Raw genomic sequence first — 27,990 nt, forward strand, 5'->3', positions numbered from 1 at the left:
AAGATTAGTCAGCACTGATGTCACCGTCACTGTCACCGCCGGGCTGACGCAGCCAGAAACCTGCAGCTGTGACATCACTGTGAACGAGATCAACATTCTCTGACTCGGCTCCAAAATCTGGGTTCAACCTGCCTGACGCAGCTTTGGTGGTGTTTTTGGGGTTGTTGAAAAGTTTTTATTTGGTTTTTAAGTGAAGATACAGCGTGATACTGATAATACAGGGATCATGTCTTTTCATCCCTCACAGATATAAATTCTGCTTGTCTTGATCCAGCGTTTCCACGGTCATGGAAGACCTGGAAAAGTCATAGAATATCACAATCACATTTTCCAGGCCTGGAAAAGTAAAAGGACTGGTAAAAATTATTGAGAGTTTTGGAAAAATTGTGGATTGTTTGCACCAAAGTTTCTTCATTTTCTCCCCGTGTGCGTCTCTCCTGTCATGTCTGCCCATAAGGCATGGCACAACGTTTTTAACCCCTTTTGGCTTAAGGGGTCATACAACATGAAATAGTTATATTTTGTGTATTTTTTTCCTGCTGATTTTTAGGAGAAAGCATGCCACATGTCACATTTCGATTTGGTCATTTTTTCTTTTCTTCTTTAATTTTTTGGGGGAACTTGTTTTTTCTTAATTTTTTGGGGGGAACTTTTTTTCTTTAAATTTTTTGGGGAAATTTTTTTTCTTAAAATGTTTTTGGGAATTATTCAGAAAAATCAGAAGAATAGTCCCAATACCTTAGAGATATCCTCAAATAACAAGGAGCAGATTAAAACCCTTTGAAACACCCTAAAGTCTCAGAAACATCCAACATTTTTGACACAGCCTAAACTCCTAAAAACCTAGAAAATTCCTAAAATCCTTGAAACTTCCTAAAATCTGAGAAATGTCCTCAAATCTTAGAAATGTCCTAAAATGTTACAAATGTCCAAAAATCCTAGAAGCATCCTAAAGTCCTCGAAACATCTTAAACTCTTGTCCTTGTTCTCTAAATGTCCTGATGTCCAAAATTGCTACAAACTTTGTAAAATCCGAGAAGTGTCCTTAAATCCTAAAATCCTACACAGGGTTGCTTTGACTGTCCCCTGCCCCAGAGGAAAGCAGGCTAAGTGTCTCTGCTTTACAGTGTACAAAAATCAAACCACATCCTCACTGTGAAGCAGGGACATGCAGGGAGCCACAGCTGTAGGCTGGCGTCCCGCGAGACGTAAAAGCGTCCTCTCACTGGGTCGGAGGTGGATTGTTGGACGTCCTGTTTCACACTCTGTTTTGGCCGTTTAGAGTAAAAGTCAGCGACTCTGAGCTGTGTGTGTTTTCTGGAAAACGTTTCCGTCCTGTGACGGCAGCCGACCGCGGTGACGATGACACGCGACACATTTCAAGGTTGTAGCAGATTATGTCTCCTGCATCCATGCTGAATTGTTTTGGCATCCCCACGTAGCCTTTGACATGAGACAGAGGCAGAAATAATCGATATAATTGACTTTAAAAATCTCATTAGGACTTTGCAGAATCTTCCTCTCAGCACTCACATTCACACGGCTAAATTTAACATCCCCCACCCGCCATCATTATAAGACTATAACTGCAACAGTATCTGTGATGTAAGTGATATTTTCACCTCTAATGTCTTTAAATACTCTTTTAAAACTCTGCTCTCCAGAAGATCATAAAGACAAGTTAACCCGCCTCACATATTCTTAGATACTAGGTTACATCTTCCATAATCTTCCTTAAAAAAGATATTGTAGTTATTGTACAAAAACATGAGCAAGAAAACAAACAAACAAAAAAGTAACACGTAGGAAAAGTCCAGAAGTGCTGCTGGAAAGGGCTGCAGGACGGCATCAGATGATAACACCCTGGACAAAACCGGTGGTGTTTTTGGTACCTGCTCTCCTGCGGCTCCAAAAAAAGCCGACTGGTTACTATGAGGTACTAAAAGGTACAGGACACACTGCAGAGCAGTAAAATGACTGAATCGCTGAAGTTGAAGTCCGAGTCCTGCAGTCAGGAGAGGTTGGCCTGTTATCAGCACAATGTGCTTAAATTTACCTGAAGTTTGTTTAAGATGGAACTTTTAATTTTTTATATAATGCTGGAAAGTTTAATAAATAATAATAAATCACGTTTATTACACTCCAACACACCGTGGTCACATGAACCTGTGTCAGTGAACTATGAGGAAAAAACAAACCACCAAAAAATAATATTCGTAATTGAAGTAAAATGTTCAGTGAACTGTGATATTGATTTTAGGTTTCAGACCTTTGCTGGGAAGAAATTTTAGTAACTTGACCTCTTTGAGTTTTAGTAGAATAGGTCCTCCAGTAGATGATGCCTGTTCTACAGTATATTTGTCATGACAGAAAATAACTATTTGAACCAAAATTAACCTTATGATATCTTCATATCTCACTTAGGAGTCAAACCTTTAAGCTTGACAGAAATAATGATTTGATGTATATCGTGATATATATCGATATCGACTGATATGACAAAAAATTATTGTGATAGGACTTTCCATATCGCCCAGCCCTACCTGGAGTGCAAACAGCTGACGCAGAAGGAAGCTGGGACGAGAACATGTTTGCAACATATGTAAATATAAACGGCTAAATCTATGGTCACGAAAACACCATAACTCTTATTTTCAGCTGATTATACACTAAAGAAAACAAACTGATTATATTGTATTTTATTTCTGCTGATATATTCCTTTAAATCTTACACACTGGAGCTTTATTGTGAGTGGGATGAAAAAAACACGTCTTTCCTTGTTTCTCTTCTCGGCCTGTGAATTGTCTCGTTCTGATGTCTGAAACCGCCACACAAACTCCAGACAGACCGTCGTCTGAAGAGTCTGAGACACTGAATTAAACACATTTCATGCAAGTCAGTGAACATTTCCTGTTGTCCGCCGGCAGCAGCACCGCCCACAGCCAGCGAGCACACAAAAACACGCTCAGACGGAGAGTTCAGGATCTCACGCGCTCCCACACCGGCCTCCCCGCTGCTTTTACCTTTTCCCTCCACGGTGCTGCTGCGGCGGCGTGCAGACAATGGTCGGTGTGTGTGCGCGGGTTCAGATTGAAGGTTGGAGGGGTGGGCGGAGGTGCGGAGGTGCGGGGGTGCGCTGGTTGTTGTGATGGAGGTGTGAGTATGTGGAGGGTGTGGCGCGGCTGTTAAAATGCAGACACTGACAGTCGCCTTGAACTTGAACCCCCCGGAGGTCCCCTTGACCTTAGCTCTTTTCCCGTGCTCCTCTCTGCCCTCGGCAGCGATGGCAGCCTTTGTTGAGCTGTCGGTATTAACTCTTCGCGCCCCCTCCCCCTCCTCACTTCCACTCTCTCTCCCCCATCTTCCCCGGGGGCCGAGCCTCCTCTTCTTCTTCTACTTCTTCTTCTTCTTCTTCTTCAGCCACTTCCCCTGTGTGGCTGATTTTCAGGGTACACCCATCTGGTCTGTGGCAAACGCCCCAGTGGGGAATTTTGTTGTCCCAGAATGCTAATCTGACCCGAGGGGGTTTCGTTCTCACATTGTGGGATGTGGGATTTATCCCTTTGTTTTTGGGGTGAGATGCTCTGCAGGATTCCTGTCGTCCCGTGATAAGTGAGGTGCAACCTCTGGACTCTGGATTATCACCGTGTTGGTGGTGTGACTGCGGTGATTAAAACAGTCTCAGAGTTGATGTTTTTGGGGGGAATTCACTTAAAAAAGACACAGAGGTCATAAATCTGTTAAACCTTCTCTGACATTTGAACTTTCACCCAACTGCACCAACAAACGTGTGCTGGAACTCCGAATGCTGCGCGTTATTTGATTTTACAAGACTGTAAAACAGATACTCAACTCGCTTTGCTTGGGGGGCAATTTTTGGTCATTTCTAGGATTTTAGGACATTGCTATGATCTTAAGACAATTCTTGGACTTGAGGACACTTGATGGATTTTAGGAAATCTTTTAGAGTTTAGGATTTTTGTAGGATTTGAGGACATTTCCAGAATTATGGACATTTCTAACTCTTTAGGATATTTCTAGGACTTTTCTAGGATTTAGAATATTTCTAGGATTTCAAGACATTTCTAGGATTTTAGGACATTAGGGTCTTAGCTAGGACCTCTGTTGGGGGGTGTGGAGGATCCTCCTCTGGCTCTTTTTTTGATCAACAAGCTCTATTTTGATGCTGTTTTATGCACTCTGGCACCACATGGATACTAAAAGGACAAAATAATTCCCAGTGTCAATTACTTTATTTTCATTGTGAATTAGAAAATGTTTGGGGGCCTCACTCATCCTATCAGGGGCCAGGTATGCCCCCGCGTATCTCTGCTGAAAAGCACATGTAGCTCCAGCCTCCTGTTGGCCCCTGTTTATAGGATTTTGCCTCCCAGCTCGTCGTTCTCCCAGGAGCTCTGCCCTGATTGTGTCTTGCACCATTATCATTGTTTTTATTTTTTTGTCATTTTTGAGAGATTTGTCGCCAAAATTAGGACCTGTCACTGATCAAATACTGATGTGACTTTCAAAGGAGATGCGTTACAGTTTTTTTGATTTTGTCAAAACACCTCCATGGTGCAAATAACAGCCTGGATGCTTGCAGGGGGAGAGGAGGAAGAGCAGGAGGAGGAAGAGCAGGGGGAGGAGGAGGAGGAGGAGGAAGAGCAGGAGGAGGAGGAGAGGAGCCGAGTGATTTAATCTGCTAATTTTTCTCAGGTCTTTTGGCTGTTGACAGGCAAGTGTAATGGTCCTTCAAGTAATGGAATCAGCCACTCAAGCAACACACACACACACACATGCATACACACTGGCTCAGACGCATGCACACACATTCACCCGCTGAAAGCACGCCTGTTTTGCATATGAATGACATCACCGTAAAGTTTTCTGGGGAGGTTTTGGCGGTTGGGGAGGACGGAGGGGGACGTGGTGGAGAGGAGCGCTCTGAAAGGGAAAACATTAGTCAAATCACTTCCCGCTTCAGTCACCCGCCCCGGCCAAACTACTTGACATTCCACAACAGGGCTCTCTCGCCTTCAAGAAAAGCATCCTCAGTGATCCGGACGTCGAACTCATCAGGCCTGAGCTGCAAGTTTTGCTAACCTCTCCGAGTATTTCTCCTTCATTACATAAATACATAAGCTCCAAGAAATTGCTTTGGGGTGTGAGTGGATTTTAGGGCTTAGTGTTGGAGTCGGAGCTGCATGCTACCTGTACAAATGACAAAACTTGAATCTGAAGTGTCGTCGCTGTCAGGTGAAAACCCTGTCAGTGTCATTTTGGTGATTTTCATGTTTTAACTTGAGTTGAGGGACTGCAGGTCCTCGAGCGCTGCACACAGTTCGGTTCCCATCCAAATCCATTAGATGCTGAAAAAGTGTAGCGTTGTCAAAAATCAAGATTTTAGATGTAGCTTCTTCAAAGCACACATTTTTAAAGTGTTGGTTTGTCCTCTGAAAAAAAAAAAACTTTATCTTTATCAGTGTGTTTCAGCTCCATTACTACAATAGTGATACTCAATTTACAGCCCACAGGCCAAATCTGGCCCCTGATAGGGTGCCAGGTGGCCAAAACATTTTCTGATTCACAGTAAAAATAACACTGGGGATTGAGTGCATAAAACAGCATCAAAATAGAGCTTGTTGATTAAAAAAAAAGTGCCAGAGGAGGATCCCCCGCACTGCCCGACAGAGGTCCTATCTAAGACCCTTATGTCCTAAAATCCCAAAAATGTCCTTAAATTCTAGAGAAAATCCAGAAATACTAGAAACTTGCTAAAATTCTAGAAATGTCCTAAAATCCTGAAAATGCGCAAATATCCGAGAAACATCCTAACATCCTAGAAACATGTATCGGGCCACTGTAGCTGGCCCCTGGCCTCCTGTCATTTTGCAGAAGTGTACATCGGTTTGTGATTTCTGCAGAAATCTGCACGTTGGCCCATTCTGATATTTTATTTTAAGGCCACTATCTGCTGACACCGATGGCGTGCCGATATTATCGTGCATCCCTACTAATCATTGTCTTGAGATGTTGATCCTGAAAGGATCAGCAAAATGTTCAATGTTGTTTTCTGCCCAATAAAACGTAATTTTAGAAAAAAAATATCCTCTTTCAGTGACTAGTTTAATTTTTTATTAACTTTTAACCAAAATCTCTGTGCATTTCTTGTCTAAATCTAATGCCCCTTTTTCACCAAAATTAGCGTGTGTATGCAGGTTTTTAACTCTTAAATTTTTTTCCCATTGCCAGTAGAGCAGAGTTGTGTGCGCGGCTCTGCAGCAGACGAGGGTGCAGTTCTGTGTGTGTGTGTGGCGTGGAGATTTTTGGTGTGTCTAATTTAACATCATGGACAGGCTGGAGGTATAACAGTGGTTATTTCTTTCTTATATCTCTTTGTTATTCAGTCTGTCTTTTAAACTTGGTGCTGATTTGGATCAATGTTTGAGCTGCGTAGGAGGAGTCGGACGGTATTTTGTGTTGTTGCGTCTCTCCTTTAAAGGGGGTAAAATAATTAATGCGATTGGTACCTTTCCCAGTACGTTAAAAAGCCAGATGTTAGCAATTTGTGCCCCCGATCCAAGTCATTTAATATTGATCCTGATCCAATACTTGTATTTACCTGGTTATAATCCAGCTGCACATCTCAAGTAATTTAAATTTGTTAAAATCAATGCAGTGTTTATGGTGACAGTTAAAAAGCTGCAATGCAATGCAAGAAAAATGTTTGCATCCAAAATGTTCCTTGTGTTTATTTTTATTTTATTTTATTTTTACAAAATAACAAAGTAAACAAACTAAAAATTGTGTTTATATAATGTTTATATGGCTGTTATCACAATTCCACTTAATGCAGCATTTTTTATTGTAAATAAAATAACTAAGTAAAATGTGTCTTCATAAATTTCTCTCAAATCCAAGTGCAGAATAAAAGTGCTGACAACTGCAAATAAGAAATATAATCAAAGTCATGTTACAGCTGAACTTTAACATTCAGTCACTGTTGTAGAAAATCCTGTTCTCTTGATGAACCGATGAACGATAAAGTAAACTTAAATAGTAATACAAACTTGATGAAGTAAAGAAATAAACTCAATGATCCTCAGTTGTCCTTCCTCGCATATGTTTATTACATATATCTGATCACAGAAGCTTTTTTGCACAGCACATGTGCACAGACGGAGACACACCAAAAACGTATGTCACAGACGAATCTCTCATATTTAAACAGGACATTTAACACGTCACACAGATGTGCCCGTCACTGTCGTTTAAACATCTACAGAGTCTGACAGCATCTTAACGCTCCGACTGACTGGAGACAGGGAGAGACTCTGAAGTCATAATGACATTACTGAATCATACTTCTCATATATATCTCATGATTACACAATTCGAGAGTATACAATAATACTTTTCTACAACAGCCACAGTAGATTAAAAAAATGCTCACACAGCTTCAGCTGATCATTAAAAAAACAAAAGAATTTATAACTTTTGTAGCAGCAGCGTTACAATAAAACCTGAATATCTGCCGCAATTTGTTCACTACAGCAGTGTGACGGAAACAAATGATCACAATCTGATCCCCATCGATGAAAAAATGCGTTTATCGTGCCAATACTGCTGTTTCCGAACTGATCAGGACATTTCTGTGAAGCTGTTTACACAGGAGTGGATTTTGGGGAGGATGCAGGGGACACGCCCCCCTCAGGGCGTAGCACCAATATGTGGGCCCTACACCTAAGCTGTCTCTGTTACTCTATTGAGCCATCTCTCCCATGCAACTTTTTTTTTTTTACTGGAAGTGAGTTTGCTGTCTGTCACTTTGTTTTCTTTCTTTTCTTTTTTGGAGCTCTGATTTTAGGAAAACATGCACGTTGATGCTCCTGCAGCATCATCAGTCGCTCACTGGGCTTCAGCTGCAGTTCGAGCGGACTGAACCGTTTCACACCTTTGAGGTGTGAGAGGGAACTCAGAGAGCTCCACTGTTTTTCTGACACAAAGTTCAGTCTTTGAGCTGATTTACTCAGACAATTTTAATACAGTTATGACGATAAATACTTAGGAATAAAACATTTGCAAACAAGACAAACCTTTTCACCTTTCAAGCTTTTCATGCCCATTTTTTACTCATTTTTTTTGGTAATTTTTGGGTCGTTTCTTCTTAAGTTGTTCGTTGCCTTCTTATACTTTCGAAAGAAATCAAGTCAGTTAGCTCAGGCTTCAAATGGTTAACCAGGTAACAAGAGACATTTTATCATTTTCACAATCTTTATTATAACACCTGAATGCACCAAACTATCTGCCTATTCATTTCTCTTCTTTCAGCCTCATTACCAAACGATATTAATGTACTTTTAGCAAAACTGAAGCAGTTTTCTGTAGTAGTATTGTGTGATTTTAGTGGAGCGGTCGAATGTTTCAAAATGGAATCGTGCGAGCAACAAAAAAAGCGCAACTTTAACCATGTCAGCGCTGCGTTTAGTCACTGCGAGGATCGAGTATTTGCAACGTCTTCACCCAAAACAATCCGGCTCAACACACAAACACACACACACACACACACAGAGCTCTCTCTTCATCATTTATATTTATTGTAACGGGCGTGTTTCGCAGGACGGCGTTCCCTTCAAAGCGCGTGAAGCCATTTTGTCTTTGCTCAGTGAGCGGAGTTGCCGGGCAGCACCGCTGGGAGGCTGCTCACAAAGGTGGACAGATCTGGACGGACGCCCACTTTTTCTTGGCACTGACCACATTCGGATCCAAAGACACACACACACACACACACACACACACACACACACACACACACACACACACACACACACATCCTCTGTCCTGGCGACCAAACTCATTTCCCTCCAAAACCACACAGAATGGCCTACCAGGGGCGCATTCCTGCATACCAATGACGATTCTGAGGAACTTGTGAAAGGAGCAGCACCCGAGTTCTTAGACCTTGGACGTGCACCAAAACCCGCCATTTCCCACTTCGGACCCCCCTCCCCCCTCCGCCAGCGGCTCTTGTGCTCTTGTCCGTCAAATGTTCGTGGCTGGAAGTGCGGCCTTTCGATTTTTTCAGTATCTGATCTGTTAATGTCACCGTGGCGCCATCTCGAAATCCCCCTTTAGTCTCAGGATGTAGCGAACAGCCATTTTGTGCTTTATGTCCAAAAGAAGCCACGCCCTTCACACACACACACACACACACACACACACACACACACACACACACACACACACACACACACAGGACTTTGTGTCCTTCAGCACGGCGCAGGCCGGAGGTTTTTTTTTCTCCGAGACCTGACAAACCTTTGAGCGCCAACAGCTATAAGTCAGACTGTGATCCAACATGGCTGCGAATGACAGCGTGGTTGTACGCCGTCACTCCGGCGCGCTCCAGTGTGCTTAACATTGACACTCAGTTCATTAAGGCCTATAGTGCTTGGCTAATGCAACTTGCCTCTTGGCAGCATGACAAAAGCTGTGAATCAGATTATGAGGGCCATAACGCCGCCAAGAAACACTGCAGGCGCGGGGAGTTGTCATGGAGGGCCGGCGCTCGCTCTCTGGATGTTAACGCCGGGGACATAATGTAATTGCAGCCCGCCCTGGTTAATAAGGGCACTGTAATATTTGCATGGAGCTGCTGTTTATGTGTACTACGGCTCATTTCAACACGCGGCGCAGCTGTAAACAAGAGCAGAGCGGCTTGTAAAGCCTCCGCCGCCACGCACCGAGGATGCAGACACGGGGGGGGGGGCGCCGGAGCAGCGTTAAAAACCTCTTTCACTGAATTACAACAGACTTCATAAAAGAGAGGAATGAATGAAAAGAGCTGCGTGATCAACCTGTACTGTAAAGGGTTACATTTCATTTGTTTTACAGTGGGATTACCCTCTTTTACATGACAATGCTAATGAATTGTGAGGGGCCCATATGTCGGTGTTGGCGCGTTTGCCATATGTGGTGTCAGACAGCAAATCGCGCAGGGGAAGTTTGTGCACGGAGGGCTGCACGGCACCGGAGCTGCACACAGATCCTCAGCCCAGGATGACGGAGCTGCTCGGCTCTTTGTTTTATATCCAACAGGAGGTTAACCCTTTGAGCAAATTGGCTTTTTTTTCCTTTTTTTTCCCAAAAGCATGGGAGGAAGGCAATAAGCAACAAAAAAATATCAAGAAATTAGTAAAAAAAAAAAAGTAACAAGAAAATTACCTGAAAATTAGTTTAGAAAAACCCCAAACAAACAAAATTAACAAAAACAAACAAGGAAATAAATGACATGGAAAAAGTGGCAAAGTGGCTTGATTTCTTTCAACAGCATGGGAGGCAATGAACAACAAAACATTATGAAGAAATTTGTTTAAAAAAATGTAACAAGTAAATTACCTGAAATTTTTTTTTAAAAAAAGGGGAAAAAGTTTTTTTAAAAAAGAAACAAGCAAATAAATGGCCTGGAAAAGTGGCATATTGGCTTGATTTATTTTAAAGCATGGGAGGAAGGCAATGAGCAACAAAAAAAAATTGTAAAAAGTATCAAGAAAATTACCTGAAAATTAGCAGAAAAAAAGGAAATACAATACCTGGAAAAGGTGCTTTAAAAATAAGATAATTTTTTAAAAATATATATATATATATATTTTTTTTTTTAAACATGTATTATGACAATTATAAAAAGTTTTTTCTAGCTTTTAAAAAAATAATTTTCTAAATCTACAAATTTCTTGCAATTTGTGGAGCCCCCCCCCCCATGTTTTTCAAAGAAATCTCAGCAATTTTCCAAAAGTTTAAATAAGGTGTTTGAAAGCAGCATCACCTTGTGATGTCATCACCTTGTGATGCTGCTCCAGGTTTCAAAGGGTTAATGACATCTGTGTGGATGCATTTTGGTTTGTTCCTCGTCTACATGACAACCTGCGGTCGCGTTTCCACTGGTTGCTACAGAGAGCGTCTTTACTCTGATTAATACGTTAAAACGGGACGCAGCTCTTCCTCTCCTGCAGCTCGATGCCAAACACTCCAGAAAATAAACCCACGTCCCTGATGGTGTTTTGAAAATTGTTTGATCTCGGGGGAATTGTGATAATCTTTTCATTTGGCTGTAACGTTCTGTTGGAACTGAATCGAGGTTGATTTCTCTGTAGACGTGACTGCCGCTTAAAATTTTTTTTTTTTTTAAAAGTGCCAAACATTTAAGAAAAGCTGCCAGCGAGGGAGTAAATTTAGATTTTTGTTTTTAGTCATCTTCAATCTGCGTCCCGTCTCCCTCGATACACATTATTTAGGTTTCTGTTTTTGGCATTAAAGACAAGTGAGCGATGTGCTCCAGCTGAATGTTCAACCTCTCCATGAATCAGCAGATGATCCTGATACTCGATCACACACAGATCAAACTGACAAAACACGCACGACTTGTCGGTTGTTTTCAATGTAAACCTTTATTACTATTCCAACATACAAAGGCACATGTGGTGAACACTCATTCACAGCCATTAGATTGCATAACACAAACATTGCTGCTTATATAAAACAATAAGCTACGCCGAGGCGGAGCTGAATAGATATGTTTGATCTGCATTTAAGGGAAAAAGAGATTTAGTGCAACCCGATTTAATTATTTTAGACCACAATTCATGGTTTTCAAGCCTCTGGACTGATATCAGAAGAGTGGCTTTTTTTTTCTAAAGATTAAAAACATAATTTCAAGCTTATCCAGGCAGATAAGTAATTGTCTTGAGCACTGGGATGTGCATGATTATCAAAAGAATACATTTTCTAAATTAGGCCAAGATAGTCTCCCTTGAATCAATTGCAAAAGCACTGCATAGACATAGATTGTTTAAAGTAATATTTAAAAGATTTGCATAGATTATCAATCGTAATAAAAAATTTGCCACTTCCCGAAAATTAATATAGAATGAATTAGGCTGCGATAGTACTTGCTTTATTGCATTTCAGTGTGTGTGTGTGTGTGTGTGTGTGTGTGTTAATGTCAAGGACAGGAAATTAAGGCAGTGTTTGAAGCCAATGTATTTGTCATGTCTCAGCCAGCGATGGATCATTACAGCAACTGAACCGAACTGCTGTGTCTCTCAAAGCGCTGGGGACAGTTTTAATCGTGGTGGCGTGCTCCGTACACACACCGCCAAGAGCCCTGCGTGGCTACTTCCTGCTGATCAAACACACTTGTGCCACAAGGAATATTAAACGTGCGAGTCCACGTTTGCTCAGACTGCAGCTGCACAGTCACATCAGAGTCTGTTCAGGCTGCGAATATGAGATCCAATCAGTGCGAGCTGTGTCATTTGTCACACACACTCACACACACACTCACACACACTCTGACTGTCATTTCTGTATCAGTGTATTAACATCGGGAGTGTTGGCTCCTCGTTTCTCTTCATGACGTCTGAAGGAATGTCTTTAAACTGGTAGCCCAAAATAAAAGTCCACAGTAAGAATGAAAGAGGCTCCAACATGGAAACAATAAAAAAAAACAAAAAAAAAAAAACAGTTGCATAGAGTGTAAAGACGACAGCTCACTCCTTCGCCGTTGTGTCAGCCGACACACGGAGCCGTCCAATCACAGTGCAGTATTATTCACTGCTGCCGTGGGTCTCACATTCACGTGTCTTTGAGTCCGAGCAACTCTAACCAAAGAGAACAAAACGCGGGCTACAACTCAAAAATTGAACCTAAAGGAAGTCTACCTGAACACACATATTGTTTCATTTCTAATACTGGTTATATATATATATATATATATATATATATAATATTAGGGCTGTCAGCGTTAACATGTTAATTGCAAGTTTGCACATGACACGTTTATTTTCTAAAATTGCGTTAATCGTGGACGACTTTCTTATCTTAAGGAGGCTGAGTTTCAATACTGTGCAATATGAAACTAAAAAAACAAGGAATTAATTTGTAAAAACCATGTAAATGTAAAAAGGGTCAGTTTGCACACTGGGAAAGATTATATTTTAAAAAGGGGTCTTGCAAATCTTGTTATTGTCAAAGACTTTCCTAAAAAGTTACTTTTTAAATCATTTTTATTGTAAATGACTCTGACTCTGAACTGCCCGTCAGGGATAAATAAAGTTGTCTGAATCCTGAATGTTATCCTAGCAGTGTTGGGTAGTTACTAGTTACATGTAAGTAGTTACAGTAATTAAATTCCAAATATAAGTAAATGTAATCGGTTACAGTTACAGTAGTACAGTAGTTATTAGATTACAGTTATTTCAGTGATCACCAAAAGGTTACTTTTTTTTCTTTTGGCAGATTTTTTTGGACAAAGCAAAGCTGATGAGACAAATTTAAGAATTATACATTTATGTTTTTAGGCCTTTTCAGCTTAATTGCCCTGTTTAACCCTTTAAAACCTGAGCAAATTGGCTCGATTTTTTTCCCCCGAAAGACCAGAAAAAGGCAACAAGCAACTTAGGAAGTAATGGCCCAGAAATTAGCAAAAGAAAATTTTTTTTAAAAAGTAAAAAATTATAACAAAAAAAATAAATAAATTAAAAATTAGAAGGAAAAAAACAATTTGGTAATTTAAAAATAACTTTAAATATATTATGATAATAATTAAGTTTTGGACATTTTTCCCTATCTGTAAGAAAAATATTTTCCAAAGCTGCTAACTTCTTCTAGTTGTTGAACAGTTTTGGATTAAAGTAGTTACATAACTTATTACATTTTTGGCAGGGTAACCAGCAATCTGTAACCAATTACATTTTAAAAGTAACCTTCCTAACACTGCTTCTCACTAAAAGGATAGATAATGACATGGCCAATTCACAGCGGTGCCGTGACCTCTGACCTCCAGATACCAGAATGTAAATGGGTTCTGAGGGAACCCATGAGTCTCCTCTTTGTCCACTTTCTGCACATCTCATGCAGTTTTCGACAAAAATGTGCAGTTTAAGTGAAGTAGGAATAGGAAGCAGGAATAAATACTTCTTCTTACTCCTTTTGAGCATGTGATATTTAAATATTTGTTTATTGAGATTGATGGCTAGGTTTCGGCCTTTTTTAAAATCTTTTTTTGTTCATTGCACTTGGCTATGACGCTTGTTTGCTTTCATTTTATGTTTTTTTTTATGTCTGAAATTAAGATTCATTCATTCATAAAATAACGGTACGATGCTGGAAACTACAGCCGTCTGTAGTTGACTGTAATTTTACAGGAAAATTTGTTACAGTGTAGAAACTGACTGTATACCAGTCTGCATCAGTCAGGTCATCTGATTCCCAATCAGGACCATCTGGTTTGTAAACATTTGATACATGCAACAAAAAGGTGTGATTAATCGCGATTAAAACTATGAGTCGTTTGACAGCCCTTTATCATATATAAGAATAATAGTTGCAGATTTGAGTGCCACACCCTTAATAGTCGCAACAGTTCTTGAGAGGTTAGTGAAGCTGCTGATGTTCAGCCTGAGCCTCGTGTCCGGCGATCACAGTCCAACAGGATGTTCGCTCAGATGAGGGCGTTCACACGCAGTCCGGCTCGGGTCAGTTAATGCATCACAGCAGCATCGCAGAGCTGCAACCTGAGCTGCAACCAGAGCTGCAACCAGAGCTGCAATGCTCCAAAAGTCACAGCAGCAGCCGTCAGCACTGCTGTTTAGTCCCGTCTGAAGGATCGTCCTCCAGCCGCCCGCCATGTCTGTATCCTTCCGCACCGCCAACATTCACCTGCAAACACACAAAGACGACATTAAGATCCTCTGAGCGATCAAAACTCACAGATCACGTGAATTCAAGGGTATCAGCAGATCTTTAAACATGAAAAATAAGTTTCCTCGTGTGTCCTAAATCTGGTGGAGGTGAGCAGCCGAGGGGGATTGGGGCTGAAGTTGAAAGGCCTTAACAGGAGCCTGGTACGCTACGAGCTGCTAATACAAAGAGGAAGCATGTGACGCACCCTAAGCTCGGCTGAGTTGGACTTCAGAAGGCGAATCAAACCCCTCGTTTTGGGTTTTTTTTTTGTTACATTTTCAAGCAGCTCAGACAAGCAACTTAAAATATTACAGCGGGTCAGTGAGTGCAGAGCAAACGCAGCTCAGCGGCAGGAATCAGCAACCAGCGTGCTAATTAGCATCGCCCGAGCTATTAGTGAGCGTCACGTTAGACCGTGCGGCGTGGTGCAGAGCGGGCGCGCTCGGACAGGGAGGGGCCGGCAGTGGAGGGTGGTGGCATAAAAGGCAGTTTGGGGTGTTGGTGTCGCTTTGAGTTATTGGCATCATGGTCTTGTTTTGTTGAGAGGACTACAGTGAATAAGCTTGTTAATGGTAAATTTACAACCCCAGCATGTGGCCTAATAAAACCAGGGGATAGAGGGGATGATGAGAATGATTGCGATTTTGTGTGTGTGTTCAGGGGTGTGTGTGTGTGTGTGTGTGTGTGTGTGTGTGTGTGTGAGAGAGAGAGAGAGAGAGAGAGAGAGAGAGAGAGAGAGAGATGAGGGTGGGGGGGGGTGTAGTTAGAGAAAGGGAGAGAGAAAGTGGAAGGCGCCGGTAATTAAGAGTGTAAAAGAGTGTGAGAGAGGCGCACACCGCTCAAAGCAAACTTTGAGGCTGGATTCCTCACTTTTTATTTATGCACCCCGACTCCGACCCCCCCATCCCTCTTCACTCTCTCCCTCGCTCTTTCCTTGTCTCCCCCTGCTGAATGAATAGCTATCACAGAGCTACGGTGTCCCATCTACCCCCTCACCCATCCTCCAGCCCTTTTCTCTGCCCCCCCCACCCGCTCCACCCCCCCGCACGGCTCTGAATAGGGAGCCGAATTGAGCAAACAGTCAGGCTGTCAGCTCAATAGGAGGTCTGGCCATGAACTTGAAGTCCTTCCCAGGCCCCCAGCCTCACATTAGGGTGGGAGGGGTGCGGAGACAAGAGGGAGGAGGAGGTAGTGATGGGGGGTTGCTGCCAGACTTTTGGGGGGCCCCTACGTGCCAGTGTTGGGGAGACCCCTGCCACAGAGGTTCCCAAGGCTGGTGCTCCTGCAGGAGCAATGGGGGCAGGGTGCCCCAGCTGCCTGCACCCCCCTCCCTCTGCAGTCTGGGCAGGAGGGGTGCTGACGATGGGGTTTGTGCAGACGGGACAGTGTCTGCTCCCCTGCCAAAGCTCCTCACACACACACACACACACACACACACACACACACACTCAGATCCAGACACAAGCTGCCGGCCGTGCCCACCCCCTCACCTCCGCTGGCTCCCGGCCCTCCCAGGCTTCTCATCATCTCATTAGCTAACGCCAGCCACTCCACTGTCTACTGTTTGCATTGTTTTGGGCTCTGCATAATTTACACAGTAAATTGAGAACGGCCCCGGCCCCCTTTGCTCAATCTACCACCTGTTTACGGAGGCCTGGCCGTGATTAGTGCGCCTCGGGTTTGACACAGTTACCGCAGCACTCCTCGGGAGAGCCAAGCGACGCCTCCTCAGCTTTTAAATGCTGCAGTCAAAAAATATCAAACTGGGCATGACCTCGTTTGAGAGCGGCTATCACTTGAGCTTTGGTGTGTGTAAATATTGGACATCTGAGCTGAGAATTACAGAGAACGATCTCAGTGACACTTTGCGCCAAGTTTGTAAACTGTGAAAGTCACCTTGGACCTTCGATGGCGAGATGCGTCTCTGTGTTTAGAAACTTCTCTTCTCTCACCTTGACCCCTCAGGGAGCCGCCGCGGGCCTTCTGTCGGCCTCCTAGAGCGGCACCCTACTGTAAGTCGTCTCTCTGACCTCCACACCGCAGACACAAACAAAAGGAGGTCTCTCTGTTACGAGGACAATGGCATGCATTGTTTACCGGCTGCCTTACCTAATCAAGCCCAGCCAATGCTAATTGGTGTTTTGGTTTAAGCGGTTTTCAAAGTTGGGAGCTCCCCGGTTGGAATAATGCGGCGCTATAACGAGCTCGCTCGGGGAGAACAATACTCGACTTGTGTGTGCACCGACTGCCCTCCAACACTTGCCACTCGCACAAAGAGAGGCTTTCCAGAGCTGAGACGCTGCCTATCGGGGTCTCACTTCTTCACAGTCTCTTCTCTATTATTCCTGCCTCTCTGTGCGGCTCTGAGCCGCCGGATGCTGCGGCGTCCCTGTGCTGAATGGCGGTTTATGGATATCATCACTTCCCACTCGTCAGATGTGCTCACCTTGACATTTCCTCTGTTTGAGGAGTTGAAGATAGAATTAATCTAAAAGTCGGAACTCTATTTGCAAAAAAACCAAAACATTATGTGTGTGGACAAAATCTAATCTGGCCTCTGTGCTGTCCAGAAGGCTCGAATCGTATCTCCAAAATGGCAGCCGCCGCCATGTCGGGGCACGCATGTGAGGATGGCATGAGAATTCCCAAACGGGAAAGAAAACATGGCGCTCCAGAGGACAGATGCCCACTGAAAGCCTCCTGAGAGAGGCATTGAGAGCCGAGTGATTTAATGTGAACACACATACAAAACACGCTCCGCCCACATCAGCCCCCCCCCCCCTCCACCCATCAGCGCATCCCCTGAATCGTGCAATTAACAAACACATCCGAGGTGATTAAAACGGAGGGCGATTGCTCGCCGGAGAAGGGGAGCAAGGGCACGGGGAGGTGGAAGAGGAATGGATGGAGGGTCGGGGTGGCGCCGATGGAGAGATGCAGCACAGCGGGCGCGGTGGGTTTGGCGTGTTACCTGCACTGGCTGGTCTTCACACTTCCATTTCATGCCAGCGTTGCTCTAAGATGGTGGCGCGGGCTGCGTCTCGCTGTACAGGAAAAAGGGGCAGTCTGCTGAGGATGGAGCGGAGGAGGAAGGGAGGAGGAGGGAAGAGGCGATGCAGAGGAGGGCGAGGAGAGAGGGAGGGCAGAATCAACAGCAACCCCTCCTCCTCCTTCTTCTCTGTTTTTCAGTCTCCTTTTTGCCAGCTCTCCTTCAGTGGCATGGTGGTGGTAGCCTGCACAGAAAACGGGAAAAATCAGAGGGCAAAATTTAAAAAAAAACGGGCTTTATTTATCAAAAAAACGCACATGGTATAGTTCAGGGGAGCAATGCAAGTCACACACATGTACACACACACGCATGCATGCACGCACGCACACACACACACACACACACACACACACACCTTTTCATGTCTGTTCTCATGGTACAGTCTGCCCCTGAGCATGCAAATGACTTTCATTATGCAAATGCATGCAAATCAGATCCAACCATCTGAGAATCAAGGGTGGGAAAGAGAAAAAAAACTCGACACAGAGATTGAATGAAAGAATGAAAGAGAAAAAGGGACAAGAGAAAAATCCTTGTGAGTGGCAGGAGGCGGTAAGTTAGGTAAATGCTCTGTGGAAAACAATGGCAGCCCGATTGGACAAATTCTTTTATTGTAGCTACAATTTTTTAAAATTTCATTTGCTCGTCATTTCACAGGAAAGCTGTTTTTTTTTTTTAATTTACTTGATGTCTTTTGTAGCAAAGGCTTCCCCAACGTAAACACCACGGTGCTTATAGACTCAAGGACACTGATGGTGCTCTGCGCTCCCGTCAGCAGCTGCAGTTCAGTGTTGGTGGAAATAATGCAGCATTTTCAGTGTCGACACGGCCGTAAACAGCTGTTCAGCTCTGTTGACACTCACCAGTTAAGCTAACTTGAATCTGACGTGGCTCTGGTAAATCCTACTCCAGTGTTATTGTGCTTCTTGCAGCCTCCACAGCTGACTCAAAGCCTCTGACTGCAGCCGTTCTCATAAGAGAACACTTTGTTTTTCTTAGTCCAAAATAATAAGAGAAGGCATTAGGTGGCTAAATGCTATTAGCCACAACACAGGCTGACCACTGTGGAAATCAGATGAAAGGGGCTCTTTTTAATTGCTCCAAATCAGCGTCTGTCTTTCCCAAATCCCCCCCTCCCCCACCACACTTCAATTACTCACACCTGCAAACCTTCGAAGCTAAAACCAAAGTAGCACAATGTAGCCAGCTTGCTAAGTTCAATATCGGCTAGCAGGTGGAGTCTATATCTCGCAGGTTTAGCCGCATAGTTCATGAACCCCTCTATTCAAAGAAATCAACAAAGAAAGCTGACTAATCGGTGAACAGAGCACGCTGTCTGATTCTGCTAATACTCTGAGCCCGGCAGAAAGGATCCTCCATTAGCCGGCAGAGGAGGGAGCAAGCTTTTGTCTCCTAGTGTCAGTAGGGGAAGGCTACGTCTGAAACTGGAATAAGGTGGTAAAAACAGGGGTGACTTGGAGTGTGAGAGAGTTGGGGTGGGTGAGCGGGGAGGGGAAGGACGACAGGGGTGGGGTACTGCTGAATGGTGGCAAACCTCTCCTAATTGGCACTTGACATTTTTTTGCCATTGGCACTGGAGTGGGCCAGCTTTCAAGCCCTCTCTGGGTCCTTGTTGGAAAAGTGCCTTATGCAAATATGGCGAATGGGCTCTATTGTGAAGCCTCTGATATTAACAGCTCACGCAACAATGAAATTGTGTGCTTACTCTGGACTCGTAGGTGTGTGAGAGAGAGCTAGACAATGGCAGCGGGAGCAGCTTCAGTCTGAACAGACCCTTCATCGGATGCTTTGCCAAGTCATTTCAGCAGAATGGGCTTTTTCTGAGGACCGGGGCTCTCGGTAAAAGCTTTATTAACGACTGAAACAAACAAATGCGTGCACTGTTTTGCTCTGGCTCTGAGAGCGTCTGTTTATACTGCTGCTGAATGGCTCGATTTATTGTGGCTGAAAATACTGAAGGTATGGATAGAAAAGGCTTCACTCATTCTCTTTGAAAGACATTTCCCCTCTTAAAACATCACTGTCTCAGCTCTAAATGTGAAAATGTATTCATGCTTCAGTGCTGCGCCGCGCTCCCTCTGATATTTCTTTCTTCCTCTGTGTGCCCGCATTGTTTACCCTTAACTCGCTCCCTTGGGTGAACACAGCTCCAGATCTAAAGATATCTGCAGGATCCCTTTGGAGAAAACTTGGCAAATCACTGGAGAAATGTTGCAAAACTGAGCTGCAGTTTTCAAAAGCAGTAAAAAATGATGAGGCCAGTGCCAGACAGCTGGGCCAAACACACCCTCCGACTCAAACTTGCAAGTCGACAAGGTCTGAGGCGTTCTTGTCGTCTGAGAACACAAAGCAAATTTCATCTTTATCTCAGAAAAACCAGCAGGGAGGCAAACAGAGCGGCGGGTCAGACAGCAGCGGTCGCCCCCCGTGTGGTCCGAGCACAGTCAAAGTACACCTGTTACTGCAAAGTTGCCAAACTTAATCTCCTTTGTCTGGGGAGGCCCATTGACTTTTGCAACCGCTTAAGATACATTCGTTTCTGTGTGAGCACACGGAGGGGGGGTTGAGGGAATGCCAATGTCGTAGAAAATAACGGGGTCTGGCCTTCTGCTCCGGCCCAACAGCGAAGCCATTTTCCAAACCCTGTTGGTGTGTTCCGTCGAGAGAAAGAGAGGCAGAGAAAAGGGGGCAAGAATCACTGGGTCTTATTCAGAAAACTGTCTGGCTGCTCGGACCCGGCGGGGGTGAAAGGGAGGCAAAGGGGCGCATTGTCCCTCAGTGACAAGTGGACTAGCTCTATTGACTGTAAAGTCTACTGGTGGGGGGGCGAGTAGGACCCGACCACAATGGCTGTTTTTCTAGTTGACACTTGGAGTCTAAATCTGCTTGCCTAGTGCATGAAAGCTAAGACAAACCCACCACCCTCCTCCTCCTCGCTCCTCTCTTTCTATTTCAGACATTGCCATGGGACACAGAAAAAAGAGAAAAGGCCCTAAGGTGGTTTTTAGGAACTCTCCCATCTCTGTGCCACTTTCAGGGAGGCAGGACGGTCCCTGCTCCAGGGTCCCCAGTGTGAAGTGCTAGTGATATAACTGTGCCACACACGGAGCTGCTACAAAGCATTTGCACCATGACATGCGTCTCCCAGGGCACTGCTTAGGGTATAAACACAATCTGTCCAAGACTTCAGCTCCCATTTAGCTCCAGCACTGTAACTGACACAAAAAGAGGAAGCAAAAGGAGGCAACTTCTCTTTGCTCAAAATGTGCTTGCCTTGTACCTGTGAGAGGCACCTGCAAAGATGTGCTCGGATGTTCAATCATGAATCTATCATTTACACCAACACATCAAAGCCGCACTCACAAGTCTGTAATAAAAACGGCACAATAGAGAGGAAACCGGGTGCTACTTTGCCATCCAGGAAGGTGACATCTCTGGCTGTCACTTCCTGTCAAGGCCCTCGTTCCTCTCTCGCTGAGCCCAGAGCTCAAATGTCACACTCAGCACCTGCAATGCAGCAGGCAGGCAGGCACAACTGCAGGGCTGGAGGAGATTGACACTGCGAGGTGAGGTTGCAAGCTTTTAAGAATTTCACTTTGGCCCCTGAGCAACTGTTAAGAATTTGTGCCATGTCAAGCTGTAATGCATCCAAACTCCGGGGTGATGTTTTAGGCAAGGCATGTTGAGGCAGCAAAGCGCCATGTGGAATATGTATTACAAGTGGAGTTCGCTGCTAGCCTTGTAGCTCCGAAGCCTTGAGACCTTGGGAACAATCCTCAGCGGCCTCTCGCTGCGGGAGCAACCCTCTAGCTTTGATGGGCAGAAAAGAAATCATACCTTCAATCAGCCATCAGAGGCCTTGAGGTTGAAGATCTGATTGACCAATTACTCCTCACCATGAGCCCGGCCAAAGAACCTCCAGGCTCAGATTGTTCTCCTTCTCCTGCTCATGGATCTCGTCACTGGGGGCTCTTTCTGCTTGATTGCCCCTGGACCACTCCCCCCTCTGAGCCCAGCGCGCACACAGTGGCAGCATTCAGCGCCATCCCATCAGGCCTTTCCACATGGTAGCACCTCATGCAATGGAGGCTTTGCCACGGCCCATTCACAACCAAGCCAACTGTCACGTCAAATCAAACAACAGCCAGGACCCCAAATCAAACATCTTTTCATGCAAAGGGGAGAAAGGAGTAGGTGGGAAGGAGAAAAAAAATCAACAACGGCTAACTTAACAAAACTGGCCTCAAACAAATTCTTGTCTGTTCGCTGAGGTGCCGGCGGGGAGTTGGGAGCCCGGATTAACTCGGAGGGAGCATTCTTAACTCACACAATCCCGTCCAAGTTGGAACATATGTATAATTCATAGCACCGTATGCAGCTCCAATGATATAAAAGGCCCACATTCTTCTCATATTGCATGTTCTCTTGATGCCAAAGATGCAACCAGCAAAGCTGAAATTCGCGGAGCTCAGTGAATGGAGCTTTGACCGAACTGGCGACCGAGCTGATTGGCTCACAGCGACTTGTTAAACGACTTGTCAAAGTCCACGGGCTTTGGTGAATCAGTGCGGGTCTTTTTCAGCGTGCCCGTCACTCCCGGGCCATGTGATACTATGGCTAAGCCGCTGCATGCAGCCCCACACACAAGGATCATGGGGCTTATTAGATTAAAAGTGATCCTGTTGCACCAACCGTATTGCTGTGGATCACTGGCTGCAGGGAGCAATTTCTGCGCCAGTGTCCCATTTGTTTCTACGTGCCTTTTTAACAGTGTTCTGCATTTCTCAATGTTGATAGATCGAAACAGAAAACACAGAGCTTTACAGTAAAGTTAGGTCATTTAAAGGCTGTGTGGACAGGCAATCATGCACCCTACCTTCTGCTGCACTCGGCTCCTGTCTCCTCTCAAACGTCGTCCATTTTCTTCTCTCCTGTTTGAGTTCTTGCAGCAGAGTTTCTGCTTTTTTTTTTTTTGAAGGAGGTGCATTTGGGGTCTTGATGCCTTTTCAGGAGTGTAATGGGATTCTTGTTACTTTCGGTTATCTAGCTTTATGAAGAATGTACATCACTCATACAGCTAGATAACCAAAGATAACAACCAACCCCTAAGGCTACCCATCCTCTCAAGCCGCAGGCGAAGTGACATGGCTTGAGTTCTGACCTGCAAGCAAAGGAGAGAGTTGTTGATAAAAAACACTATTTCAAGTGTCCATCTTTTTGATTTCACATTATTTGATTACAAACTCACTTTGGAAGGCGTTAAAATTCAAAAATGTGCAGAATCTGGAAATCAAAAAAAAAAAAAACGGCAGTTGACGCCAACTCTGAACAAAGACATTTCTCTTCTGGCTCTGGGCCTTTTTTCCTCGCTCAACCTACAGCGGCCCTTAAATGTCCTGACCCTTCGTTTTGTGATGTCACCGAGTGGCCCCTCACCCCGCCTTAAACTGCCTCGGCCAATAGGAAACCTCCCTTTGTGCCCAGAGAGCTTTGATTGGCCTGTAATGTCTCTATATCGAAAACTCCCCAAAGTCAAACAATCAGCAAGAGGCACTACTTAGAAATAATGTACGTAAGTCGTCGAACCAGTCCAAACCGGCTATGGCACCAACCTTCCCTTCTTCAGCCCAGCGCCCGTCCCTATGGCACATCCGCCTTACCCGCAGGCTGGCTCCATAGGAGGGTGATGGCTTCAAACGCCGCCCCCCGCCACGGCCCAAATGCATTTTTAAATTAAAAGATCCTGGCTGTTTGACTACAAAAGAAGCTGGTTTGTCTTCATTTACATTATCTGATGCCAAAGCAGTTGGCTGGCGCTCGAGGTTGGCGTCAAAGCGAAGATAGAGCGCTTTAAGTCGCACGCACACACCTTCCATATACACTAATGTGACATATACACACAGATGTATCGCAGCATTAGACACATCCTCTCCCTCCCAAATATGTCCACAAAAATAAAGCTAAAGGCACACGAAACACTCCGCCACTTGTACAAGTACAGACAATACTGTAACACACACACACACTCTCTTCTCTCTCACGCTGTGGTGGCACATGGCACAAGGCCCCTTCTAATTAAAGCTGCTCTGTGTGCCCAGATCCCTGTTGTGGCAGGCTCCTCCCCCACCAACAACACCGCCAAGTAAAGCTCCAACGACTGGGAGCACTGCGAGATGGCGAGATACTAAGAGAGAGAGAGTGACAGAGGGGGGGCGAAGCGCCGAATATTCTCCATCACACACACCCAAACCCCAACACAAACCCCAACTACACGACCTGACTGGCAGCACGCAGGCGTTAGCAGAGATGGCTACATCCCGTTAGCAAACAACAAACCCCACCGGCATTGTTCTCCCACCAGGTCACTATATGCGCCTTCTTCTTCTTCTACTGTCTCAATCTACACAGATATATCTGTTCTTTTTAAAGGGTGTTTTGTTGCCGTTTAGAAGGCTGTCACCTTAACACGCATCTTCATCAAGGTGCTTTGTTTTAATCCACAAGGACAAAATGAGGCCCTGTGAGAACGGAAACATGCCTCAGCCCAGAACACACACACACACACAGACACACACACACACACGCACACACGTAATGTGTGAGCTTTTGCATGTTTTGACACAGAATTACAGACAAAATCATATATTGACAAAGGCTCACATATAACACACACACGCATGCAGTCACCCCCCCATACACACACACACACACACTCACATACATTTGAAAAATATCAACATGTTTACTCCATTAATGGCTCAGTCAGGAGGACTAGTAGTTTAAATAATTCATATTTTTGCAAAAGTTAAAAGACACATATTTGAGTAAAATTACCGAAATTACAGGCTGATCTCACTGTTATTTATTTTTTTTTTTTACAATATTTTATTAATAACCCACAGCATTTTGAAAATCCATTTTTTTCTTTTAAAATGTTTTAATATGCTGTTTAAAAAAACATAATTCAGTTTGGTGTTTGAACTCATCAGTAATTCATAAAAATATCATTTTGCATGATGGAATATTAACATTTTTTAATCGCTGCAGTCGATGCTGTGAGCTTTATGAGTCGTTTTTCACGATTTCCAAGCTGGATAAAGAGAAAGATAATTATATGCAGATTGCACTTATTTCCCCATTATCATTAATAGTGCCTTCATTAACGCTGTGCTGCTGTTATATAATTCTAATAAATTGATACAATTTCAATATTTGTCTTCTGGGTTTATAACCCCGAAATGTTCGCCTTTCACGAGGCATTTCACCCGAGGATTTATTCACGCTGTGAGTGCAGAAAATGAAGCTCGTGGAGGTTTTAAAGTGTCTCTTTCTGCAAAAGTTTGAACCTAAAGACGCTCAGAGTGTCAAAGTCACAGCCACAAACTCACCTGAGCTCAGATTAAATCCAAAAAAACACACGTGAAGCATCAATCGAGCTTCAGCTTCTTTTCTCTCCACCATTTAAACAAACCTCATCAGGCTGTGCCATTGGCCGAGACGTGCATGACGTCAACAAATCCGGCGCCTCTAATTGGAAATAATTAATGCGAAGGTGCAGAGCTGATTAGCAAGAAATTGATTCCTATTATAAAGTCTCATTGGTTATCATCTGATTAAAAACCACGTGGTAAAACATTTCGCCATTTTATGACGCGGGTTCTCAGAGTGAATGCTGCATTTTGAGGCAACAAAGCCGATTACGCACGAGTTTTTACGCACCACATATAGCATTTTACGCACACGTGAGAACGATATTTAACGGTGACATGACCAGAATAGAAATGGCACACTGAAGTGACTGTGTAGGCCTGTTGGCTGACACAGTCAGTCTAACGAACACACACACACACACACACACAGTCTCACTGTGCAGTGTGTTGAGATGAAAATGACGGTTTTTCAGAAATCACTTCATATATCTTCCACGCGCTCTGTGTGTGATGAAACTAAAGCCACAGAACATCTCTGCAATTGTGTGAGTGTTTCATAATGTTTCGCAATGTCTGATCATGTTTGACATGGCATTGTGTTGGCTGTTTTCTCAATATTCCTGTTTAAATATTTAACGCATGTTGGCGTTTTAAAAAACATATTTTTTTACACGTATTTTTCATTAAAACTGTGATTATTTGTATAACTTTTCTGTAGCTTAATAACCAAAAGTCTGTGCATCCTGTAGGTATTTCTTTAAATATAAAATATATTATATCCGTAACTTCCCTTTGAACCTGCTGTGTGATGTGAGTGACAGTGAGAGCCGTATTACCTACAGTTAGCCACGTGTTGTGAGGCCGCTGAATGTCTCTCCAGGGATCCCTGGAAAAAAGAGACCATCATTTTATTCTTCAGATGGACTGTAGAGCCTCATTTTTACACACTGCAGCCTGGAGACAACCAGCAAACCGCGGTTTGTTCCTACAACGACAGGTGTCTTAAAAAAAATAGATAAATAAACAGTGATGATATAAAGGCGCACACTCGAGCCGCGTGATGCTTCAGCAGCGCGTGCACTCTACCTGCACATCACTGTTATTATTGTGCTGATGAGGATTGTCACAATAACACAGTGACGACCCGTCGTTTTTATGTTTGAACATAAAGGGTCAGTGTGCTGCAAAATTATCACAAAACACACGGCAGTGGCAACTTTGGCTCCGTGTGTGTGTGTGTGTGTTGCAATTAGTCCAATAAATAGATAAATAAATGAATAGCATACACTTGTGCAACTTAAAATTCAAAACCCCACATTTCTAGTTTTGATAAACATTTTGCAAACGTTCTTTCTTTTTTTTAGATTCTACCTCTCCTCGTGAACTGACCCCTGCGTGCATGTACATACTCTCATGTTCATCATGTGAAATGTTGCATAATCGCAGTGGGGGGGCGGGGGGTTGTTTTTTTTTTTTTTTTTTAAATATTATTTGCCCCCTAAAAGCTCCACAGGCACAGTTTTCTCCCCGGTGTGTCCGAGGGGCGCACACGTGTTCTCGGCACAGGCCTCGTACTGGGTGCACACGTGTGGACTGGATATTTGGCCTTGTGATCCCTTTATCCTCCTGCTATGGGTGTGAACGCCACCACTTTGTCTTATTACGCATGCATTGCAGGCCTATCTGCTGGTAATCCTCGTATCTGAGCCACATGGCCGCACAGAGTCCCGCAAAGGGCTTAATTTGGACCAAAAGAAACACAGGAAAAGAAGGTTTTTCCCTTGTTGTCCCCACACCCTGATCGTGTCACATTGGGTGGATTTCTGTGCCATATGCTGCCTGACTCTCAGAGCAGAAGAAGTGACCCTGGCAAGCGCCTGGAGGTGTGTACAAGGGATGAAATCAGGGCTGGAAGCGCCTTTTGGCCTCTTTGGCTCTCCGTGAATGGCGCATATGAAGCTTGTGCACAATGCGTCACCCAGGCTGTGAAACAGGGGACTTCTCCCTCAAAGCAGAGCCAAAAAACACAAGTTCACTGACACATTTTTAGCATCTGAGCAGAGAGCGCGGGGCTGTTTCTGCATGTGACCTTTCATTGGGCCTGGACACTAATCCGGGTTCCGCGTGAAACAATAATTATTTCAAGTTATTCTATCTCTAAAGCCTTTGATGCAATTTGGAAACAGAACATTAAATAAAAGACAAAATGTGCATATTTTGATCTGAGCAATATGTTTCCACCTCCGCTCCAACAGCTGCCATTCTGAACGAAACATCACCTCCTATTTCACGCTCCTCCAGAGCACCGAGAGACAGAAAAAGAGACAGAAATGATATCACAGTTAGCGCCGAAGATCTGCTCCTCAAACACTCATCGCCCGTATTCGCTACATCCAGACTACACACGCATCCTGCTCCGCTTTGCGTGCAGGTTGGCGACGTACACGGCGCGGATGCAAACGCGTTTTTTTTTTTTGTTTGTTTTTTTTTAATTTTTCGCCGATATACCGCACCTGCCTTCACAAATCCCCCCTTTGGAAGAAAAACACAGCTGATACTTGATACTCACGCCGTCGTGTGAGAGTCTCCGCGGTGTCCGCTCTCCGGGAGCGACAAGCGAGCAGCTCGGGAGATGGAGACCAAGTGAGCTGCCGGAGGCTGGAGCGCTCAGTCTTCATGGCTGCGGCTGGCCGTGACGTCTCTCTGGCTCCATCCATTCAGCTTCCCTCGGACGGGTTTTCCCCCTG

General features: G+C 44.3%; 2 long non-coding RNA genes across 4 annotated transcripts in view; one reads left to right on the top strand and one right to left on the bottom strand.

The window, feature by feature from the left end:
* The window catches only part of LOC148188328 (uncharacterized), a 64,352-nt gene that overhangs the window by 14,949 nt on the left and 21,413 nt on the right, over positions 1-27,990 (top strand). The gene's annotated exons all lie outside the window — the stretch shown is intronic.
* Positions 11,430-27,989, bottom strand: LOC121945120 (uncharacterized). 3 transcript variants are annotated; one of them, XR_015778000.1, is made up of 5 exons: positions 27,813-27,989; positions 26,084-26,129; positions 22,690-22,974; positions 17,715-17,976; positions 11,430-14,719 (listed from the first exon to the last, which is right to left on the bottom strand). It is a non-coding gene; the product is annotated as an uncharacterized LOC121945120 (long non-coding RNA). The 3 variants fall into 3 exon arrangements; XR_015777999.1 differs by having other exon boundaries at positions 26,080-26,129; XR_006105944.2 differs by lacking the exon at positions 26,084-26,129 and having other exon boundaries at positions 27,813-27,986.

The sequence above is a fragment of the Plectropomus leopardus genome, chromosome 11 (assembly GCF_026936395.1).
Source record: "Plectropomus leopardus strain MGB_pleo_1.0 chromosome 11, ASM2693639v1, whole genome shotgun sequence".
In the NCBI taxonomy this organism is placed as follows: Eukaryota; Metazoa; Chordata; class Actinopteri; order Perciformes; family Serranidae; genus Plectropomus; species Plectropomus leopardus.